Source organism: Scomber japonicus, chromosome 11 (assembly GCF_027409825.1).
Source record: "Scomber japonicus isolate fScoJap1 chromosome 11, fScoJap1.pri, whole genome shotgun sequence".
Classification (NCBI taxonomy): domain Eukaryota; kingdom Metazoa; phylum Chordata; class Actinopteri; order Scombriformes; family Scombridae; genus Scomber; species Scomber japonicus.
The window spans coordinates 19,002,273-19,011,397 of NC_070588.1; positions in this window are offsets into that span (position 1 = coordinate 19,002,273).

The following is a 9,125-nucleotide window of genomic DNA, read 5'->3' on the forward strand; positions in this document are numbered from 1 at the left end:
TTATGTTTGTGATCATTTTTGGAATATGACTGTGACAAAAGCACAGATAAAACATATCTATGAGGCCCTAGTTTACTATAGCTTGTGAACAACAAAATGTAAAAATAGCACATGTACAGTAAGTAATCCAATAAACCAAAACAAATAAAATCCTTCTTTATTTTGTCACATACAGCATTATACAAGTAAATTGTGTAGTGAAATGCTATATTGCCATGGTCCAAGTTCAGGAAATAGAAATTATTTGAAAATGTAGTACAACAGCAATGCAATTTTGCCCCACAAAATTACACTTAAATGAACATTTGACAAAAAACTGAACATTAGATAGTGAGTGCAAAGGGTCTAAGCTTCACAGGCATCAGAGCAGATTAGAATGTACTGTTGGAAACCCTTTGAAATAAAATAAATACTGTAATTTCTTCCAGTAAATATTAAGCACACTGTAGATTCTCACATTCTCTACAGAAACTCAAGCATAACTACATAACATGCCATGGACACCTTCTACTGTAAGTGTTTGTATGAGGAGTCATCTCCATAAAATCCTGTTAGCATGGGAAAAAAATGTGACTTAACTTAGCCTGACCAAATGCAGTGCCTCCTTTCTGTCACTTGTCTGTGCTGGAGCACTGTTTAGTGCAACCAGCCCATGGCATCATAGTGTTATGAACCTTTGATAATAGACATAGAAGTTACAATATGTACTAGCGGGCCACCAGAAGAGAGTCAAATGGCATCTTTGGAAGTACTGCAGTTTTTATTCTTTTTTTAGCACCTATTTATATGCCATTCATTTTGAGAAACAACCTCTTTAAGTTAAAGAAATAAAAAGCTGGGTTCTGTCCCAAACTGCAGCAATAGATGGATTTTTTAATGCCTTTTGAAGTATGCAGATAGGAGACACAATTCATTACATAATTGTACCTCCTTTTCTAATTTAAGGTCTCAACAAAATGGTAGGGTTCACTTTAACAGCATGGATGCAAAATGTTACCTCAGTGAGTCATCATTTCTAGGTGATCGTACAGTTTGAGATTCACACATGTGCGTGGTTTTAGTGTGTAGATGCTGTTGATGCAGAAGTGAAACACAACACATTTGTCTTTTGAAACCTGAGAAGTTAAGACAAAACACAATTTTCAATTCCCTTTAGTAGAGTGCAGCTATATCAGATTGGTGACTGCTATTATTACTCAGATTACCATCTTTTACATTTGATAGCAGATCCTCTCTACAGTGAAGGGGAAAAATGGGAGTAATGGTGAGAGGAAAATGCAATCTAGATGTCAGACAAGCACTTGATTAACCACTTACAGATCCAGTCTATGCGTCGGGGCAAGGCATGCCATCTCACATTTCCACTCAGCCTGATCCTTCAAACATTACTGACGAGAAGGTATTGATTTTTCATTCGTCTCAATATCCCCTTGCCGTTAATAGAATTTACACCAGACTATCAATGTTTCAAAGAGGCCTCCCCTCCCCTTTACTGTACTGCTGGGATCCTGTCACCCACAAAGAGGGCACATTTGAAGCTTGCACTCCAGTAGCTCCAGTTGTGAGCATCTACCTTAGTGAGAAGACATGGAAATTGATAACACAAACAAAAATGAAATTAGTGTTATCGGCAGTTTAGAAGAAAACCAAGAGGAGCAGAGGTGAGTCTTGCTTTTTATTTCTCCAAACTTCAAAATGACTGACAGCAGACATGTTCAGTGATGAGCTATTTACAACATTTAGAAACAATTCTCTGACCCATCTGTATTATATCTTACAGGAATTGTTGTAAGAAATTTAATCTATTACAGAACCAGTATAGATTGTGTGACAGTGAACTCTCTGTTTCAATTTAAAATCCAAAAATGCATGTCTGTAAAAAACTGTAAAAAAATACATTGAAAATGATGGTATAAAAGCTAACTAAGCCAAAGCTAACTTACTATTAATTCAGTTCTGTGATCTGCAGGGTTTTTTTATGACTTACTTTATCTGCATTAGTAGATGACTGAAGTCTGTGATAATTTTCCATTCTACCATGATCACACGCATAAAACAATTATCTTCCATATCGTCAGGCTAATAATTATCGTTATCTATGGCATTACAAATGATGCGTGTTCTTGCAGATGCTGGCTGATAGGCTTGAAGCCCAGCCCAAGGCGACGTTCTGCTTCTGATTCAAGTGACAACATCAGCTTGGTGACCTTAGCAGCTTTCCATGGACACATTGATTTTTCTCCCACATTACAGATAATTGCTGGATGCTGTGAATCCTATCCTCCCAGGGCAGCAGGGAGGAGCTTCTGTAGTGTGTTGACACGAGAGTGGCTATCTGATTTGAGGAATGTGATATCCTGGGATCTCATTGACTGCGATTGACTTCTGTGTACTTCCTGTCTATGGTACGAGTATATTTAACAGCTTATCGGGAAAGCTGTTTTTATGCCCGCTGGGGTTCATAGTGTTCTACTTTACTGTCTGTAAATTGAAAATATAATGATGAATGGCATTTTCATTGAATGATGCACGTTAATGTTTGGATTAAACAGTAAAAACACTTTAATGAGAGAAAAAGCTTTGTTCAGCTCTGTTAATGGCTTTCTAATTTGTTTAATTGATGATGATTTAAGCTGAGTATAGGCAACTTTGGCATTCGTCTGTGATGGCAAAAAAAGACAGTTATGCTTATCCAGATTTGTAGCCAAATGTGCAAATCACATCTTTGGAATGAATTTAGTCGACAGTTTTTACAATTATATCTGTAACCTTTAGTGAGGACCAAGCAGTAGCTCTTACTGTACTAATATGAGTTTTCCTGTTCTGCATGGAGCAACTCTCATCATTTTATGCAAATGAGTGCATCTACTGTGTGTTGTGCTCCATAAAGTAATGACTTCCTCTGTTATTATGTGAGACTCAAATCTTCGTTGATGGACCAAAAGTCAACTATCTTCTTGCTTTGCATTTTCAGATCTTTCACAAATTGAAGTAACTGCACATTTTGATTGTTTGTTTTAACAATTATCCATTAGTCGGTTTAGAGGACTGGGAATGTTTTTTTTCTTCAAGTGCCCTTAATATATTAAACTCATTCTGAAATGTGTGTTGCTGTCATACAAGCAGTCAGAGTAATTTGTAAAGACGCTTGCAGCTTTGCATTATTCTAAGGAAAAACAAATAAGCCATCCGCCCACGCACATTAAACAGCACATTAAATCAGATGAGTCTCACAACACACACTGCCTATCATCACTGTCTTAAATCATCACTGTTGTGACCCCAAGACAACATGCTTAGTGTGATTCTCAGTCGTGTACACTGTGCTGAGTTATTGCACTCTGAATATCCCCTGTCCCTACTCTATAAATGGTGTGGCCTGTGTGTCACGGAAAAACAGGCCACTGATGCAGTGTGCTGTGGCCCAGGGGCAAGTGTTAGGCCTCATGATTGGATGGATTCATGTGCAGTATTTATCTCACAGAAAGGTCTACTTTTGTCTGCTTTAACCTCACACAGTGCTCCATTGTGACCAGATGGCCATACACAGCTACTGTATAAAAAGAGAGAGTATGTGCACTGTGAAAAGTGTGTAATTGTTGAAACGATAACATGGTATTGCACCTAAAGCAAAAAATGCTAGGATGAAAACATGCTCAGACTCTCTGTCCCATGAGATTTAAAAACATTGTCTGTGTTATATAGGAAGTGAACTTTTAGCCGCTATAGACCTCTGTGTATACATGCCATGGGATGTGTTATGCAAGCAGTTCCATTTGCTTGCAGAGGCGAAGACACGTGCCTCAGTTCATAACTAATGGAAGACTGTGTATGCCATTCATGCATGAGAGAGTCTGCATGGCATAATCCAGCGTGAACCGTCATGATGTTAAAATACCATGGCATTATGGGAGAATGCCCTGAAAATCCAAAAATGTGGACTTAAGACATAAAATATGCCATTCTCACAAAATGAACAACACAGTGTAACAAGCTGCATTATTTGACAATAGAGGTATGTAAATAAATGTTGAAAATATGAATAATAAAATAATACCTGATTCCACTCTATAACATTTAGGTTAAGATCTAATTCCATGGTTTATATAGGATTTAGCTTAGGTCTGTTAAGGGTGACAGTTGGCAGGCAGATAGTGATAGAGTTTGGATTACGGTTGAAGCTTAATTTTTAAGCTCACATGGATGATAAAACACATGCCATTTCCAAATGCATCATACAGGGATCAGATAAATACCTCCAATACTACAATTTGGTTGTGTGACATGTGGCTGTTGACATGTGGTAAACAATACCCTCAAAATACACCACTGATGTGTGTTTGAGTTATTTCTTAACTCTGAAATCATTTTTATGGCCTGCTATCACCAGTTGAAACATGAAAACACCTCAGGTGAATTTCACCCAAATAGAGCATGTTTTTCTTCAGAGCCTTGCTCATTGAGGCAACCTCAACCAGCACAGCAACCCATTGGAGTCCAGCTGTTCAGCATTGATCCCTCAGTGTTTTCTGATGCACTGGCCCGGAATGTGATGTTATTTCATTACTGAGGCAGAAGCGACAAGCTCGGTCTCCTCCCCTAGGGCACTGGCCACTCACTTGGACAGGGGCACTGTATGTAATCATAACTGAATGGCTTAGTCAGACAAGCTCAGTTGCCTATGGAAAGTCTAAATCAAGCAGGGAGAAACTTTGGAGTCAGGAAAGACTGGAGCACACATCAGTGAAAGAGGCTTTAAAGGGCCTGGAGAGGAAACACTGAAACGAGTACTGCATTAAAGACTTGTCATCAGCAATGGACCCAGACGACAACGAAGTCGGTGTCTTCACTGTCATTCAGTGAGTAGTGTGCTGCGGATCGGTGTGTGTTTACTATTATTTCACAAAGAGTCTTAATATTTAATAAAGACCAGATATATATTAGCAAGTATTTATAGCTAATCACAATTAGTGGAGAGCATCTATTGTTTTTTTTTTGCTTTGGCCTTACAGCTATTTTGGTGAGAATTAATTATTTACCCAATGAATGAATCTTTGAATTTCTGTTGTATTGTGTTTGTCATGGTGTGACTCGCAGCCTGAAGGTGGCTGGTTATTATTTGAGATTCGTAGACTTCTGGAAGATAATTGGCATCTACATCTTTCACAAAAACATTTCCTTTGATATCTTGATACCTTAGTGACAATGGCGTGCTGAAACCAATGTATGGTTATATAACTTTTTCCACTAAGGCAGGGCTGTTGATTATACTGTGGACGCTTGATCGAATTCAACATTGAAATTTCCACTTAATAGGTCTATGAGAACACATGTTACATGTTACATTTACAGGTCATTGGGAGTACTACTGCATATGGGAAAAGAAGTTGTATAGAGCCTTTTGTGGCTTCAGAGGGAAATGTGTCCCTGTAAATTGTCTGAAGTGATGTCACTTGAGTCAGTGTTAGTTAAGGCTGAATACTTTAAGTCTGAAAATGACATATGGAGTGGAAAGAAGTGCCCTTTCCAGACCTCTGTTTGCTCTTCATCTCCGCTTGAGATTTGTGGCTGAAGGATACATGAACTGCTCCTACAATAATACACCCAAACCTGTACAGTGGCTAGAATTTATGGAGTTGAGTTGCATTGTGGGTAATGCTGTTACTTGGTTTTCTCAAGGAAGAAGAATATGTGGAACAAAAAAACACAATAAGTCTGGCTCAGATGCAACGATTGTGATTGTTTCAACAGCCTATTGTGAGCCTGACAATGTTATAGGAGTGCAGTGATAAATCAGTGGAGTGCTCTTTTAAATTGAGCAGGGCCATCACGAACAATGTTAGTAACACGTGGTTTTCCTGTTATGACAAGTCAAAATGTCTGCTGTGAAAAAGGCCTATGCTGGTGTATTGTGATAGCAACTAATCTCAAGTTTTCACTCACACAAGTTAGGTAAATATTAGTTAGACACACAGAAAGTAAGAATAATAATGTTCATATGAATTCCCACAAAATGATTACAGTTTGCAATGCTGTGATAAATGGTTGTATGTCCAGTGACTTGCCCAGTGCATGCTAGGAGAGGCATCTAGCAGTAGATAGATGAATTGATCAAATATGACCTGCCAATGACCCAAATTAGTGTGTTTCATAACCTGCAGCTGTAGGTGTCAAGCATCTTGGCAATATCTCAATGATGTTGTTTCATTCACTCCACACAGAATAGACTAGAGACTCCCAGTGTGACTTTGTACTTTATCAGCAGGTGTAGCAAAACTGGCAAACTAAGTCTATAATCTTTTCAAAGCATAGCAGCATTCAGATCTTTAAACTCCCTCCTAAAAGCTGCTTAATTCACTGAATAATCAGGTGCAACACTGGCGTAATTAGTGTCGCACTAACAAATTGAGAAAATTGAGGTGAGGTGGCTTATAGGTAGATGTTACCAAACACACACACACAAACAAAATGCCACGGATGAGACAGTTCCAGTTAAGTGCAGTGTCTGAGGGCAGTTTGCTGTAATGGTCACTGACACACATGTGGTTGAGGTCCAGGGGCAACTAATGCTAAGTTGGGATCAGAGGGCAGTAGTCACAGTGCACAGTCAAGCCCATAATGCTGCACAATCTGCAGTATAACACTTTATATGAATAAATGAACTCAGAGTCCCATTCTGTGGACAAGATCTAATGCTTTTGAGCTGTGGGTACACGTTTATCCCATGTCCTATCATTGTTAGGAATTTATGCAAAGTGGTTGTGCTCTGCTTATGTTAGCTTTTAAAGGCAAGCAATATGATGAAAAGGCACGACTTGCAAAATTTAAGCACTGCTGGGTTTTAAGTGGCCAAGTGTTCCCAAATGACTGAATTCAGCTGTTTTAAAAAGGACTCAGAGAGCAGAGAGTTAGGGATCAGCAGGGCAGCAGGGTTTTATCGGTCAAAGCTTCATCCATAGTCTCCTTAGATCACGCTTCTGTCTGACCCTAATATCCTTTGCCACTCACGTTGGCCTCTGGGCCGCAAGCCCAAATGGCAAAATAACTGTCCAGAATACGCTGAGTCCCTCAATCCTCCCGCCACGGGACACCGTGTTTGCATCTAAAGCAAATTGTCGGACATGTTCTCCTCGCTCATCACTGATGTCTTGTGTGCACTCCACTGTCTGTACCCTTCCAAAGATATATAATCAACTAAACTGCTATGTTTCAAAATGCGATAAACATTATGATTCACTGCACTTTTTTCTCCTAAACAATTTGATCAAGTCACTTCACAGATTTAGAGATTCCAGATAAAACACTTCACTTTATCATGATTTGTTCACCTTTTTCACCCATCTAGTTGCATCTTATCTTATGGCAGCAAACAAATCAGAGGCTGACCCTTACTGGCTGACCCTGAGTCGAAGTGACAACATTCTTTATTGCATGTATCACTCTCAGCAAAGGCACATTGACTCACCCTGCAGAGACTCACGAGTTGTGGCATTTTAATATAAGATGGTCGCTACTCAACCATGGAAGGAGTTACAAATCGTAGCTTGAGATTTGTCGACCAGACCAATATTTGTATTTGTGTGTTTATCCATAACTACCTGACATTTGTATTGATTAGATATTTTATTATTCTGTCAATCCCCCCAGCAGAGATTCAGGCTGAATACAACTACTGTTGGTATGGGAATGACCTTTGTTAACCCTTTTAGTTACATATATTTCCTATCACTGCTCTGCTCTGTTGTATAAATGAACAGCTGTTATGTTTGTGGCATTGTCATTAAATGGTTTTGTTCAAACAGATAGTGGTGCAGATTAAAAGATATTTGATGTTAGCATTCTAGCCAAGTGTGTGTCCTGTAGGCACATCACACAGCAGGGTAAACAGTGTGTATTACTGCGAGAAGTTCCTTTTATCAAAACTGTCTGAGCTACATGAAGAAGTATCAAACCTCCTTGGATCAGACATGAGGCTAATTGGCTCTTGGCAGTTTTCGACAGAGGTGCCTGCACGTTATTTGATTTATGAAGGGTGGTTCTTCCTCTTTGGGAATATAGACACATGGTGATTCTTCATCTGGGTTTGAAATGTGATACTTTTGGAGTTATCCTTTGCTGAATTTGATCTAGTTTTAAAATTGCAGGACCCTGCTACTTGCAAATATCAAATTCCCAATTTATCACCATGTAAAACCATCACATGAAATAGAAAATGGAAAAACACATTTGAAATGGCCCTTCATCTTGAACTAAATGGGAAAAGATACAGTATGAACATTTATGGAGCTTTCCATCTAAAGAAATATCACATATAAAATTAGATGCTTGAGGCATCTGTTAACATGTAGCTCACTACATGGAGCACTATGAATCACAACAACCCTCTTCCTCCCCCCTCTGGAAACTGATTAATCACGCAAAACCACTTTTTTAAAATGTTTTAACCCTCCTGTTGTCCTCGAGTCAAGGAAGGAAGGAAGGAAGGAAGGGAGGAAGGAAGGGAAGGAAGGAAGGAAAGAGGGTAGGAAGGAAGAAGGAAGGGAGGGAGGAAGGAAGGAAGGAAGGAAGGAAGGAACAGTCAAAACAGACAGGGTCAATTTGACCCGGGAGGACGACACAAAGGTTAAGGATTTCCATGCAGCATCTAACAATCTTGATCTTCTTTTGACACTATCACAGTTTGTTTGTGTTGGCTGGGTTGTTAAAATGTTTGGAGGCCTCTAATGAATGGCCTCTTTGAGAGAAAGCATTTAACAACTAAACTGTTGTGAAAGGTCAAAAACCAACCCAGTGTACAGTATGGGCATCCTAATGTGCAGCTTTGAGGCACAGACCTCAGCTGGGGAGGGGACACATTAGGTCCTCCTGTCTCTCCAGCTGCTCCTCTTTTGCTTTTTAACCCACATTGTGAGTACATCATGCAGTCTGTCTCTGTCCCTTCATCTGTCTCATCCCTTTCAACCTTTTCCTGCTCTCTGACAACACACCTCATGGTTGAGGATTGATGAGACTGGTCTGTTGGGAATTCTGGGAAGCTGGCTGATTCCTTTAGTAGTAATTCTTGTGGTCCCTGCTCCCATATGCACGCGTACACACACACATACACACACACATGCACGCACAAC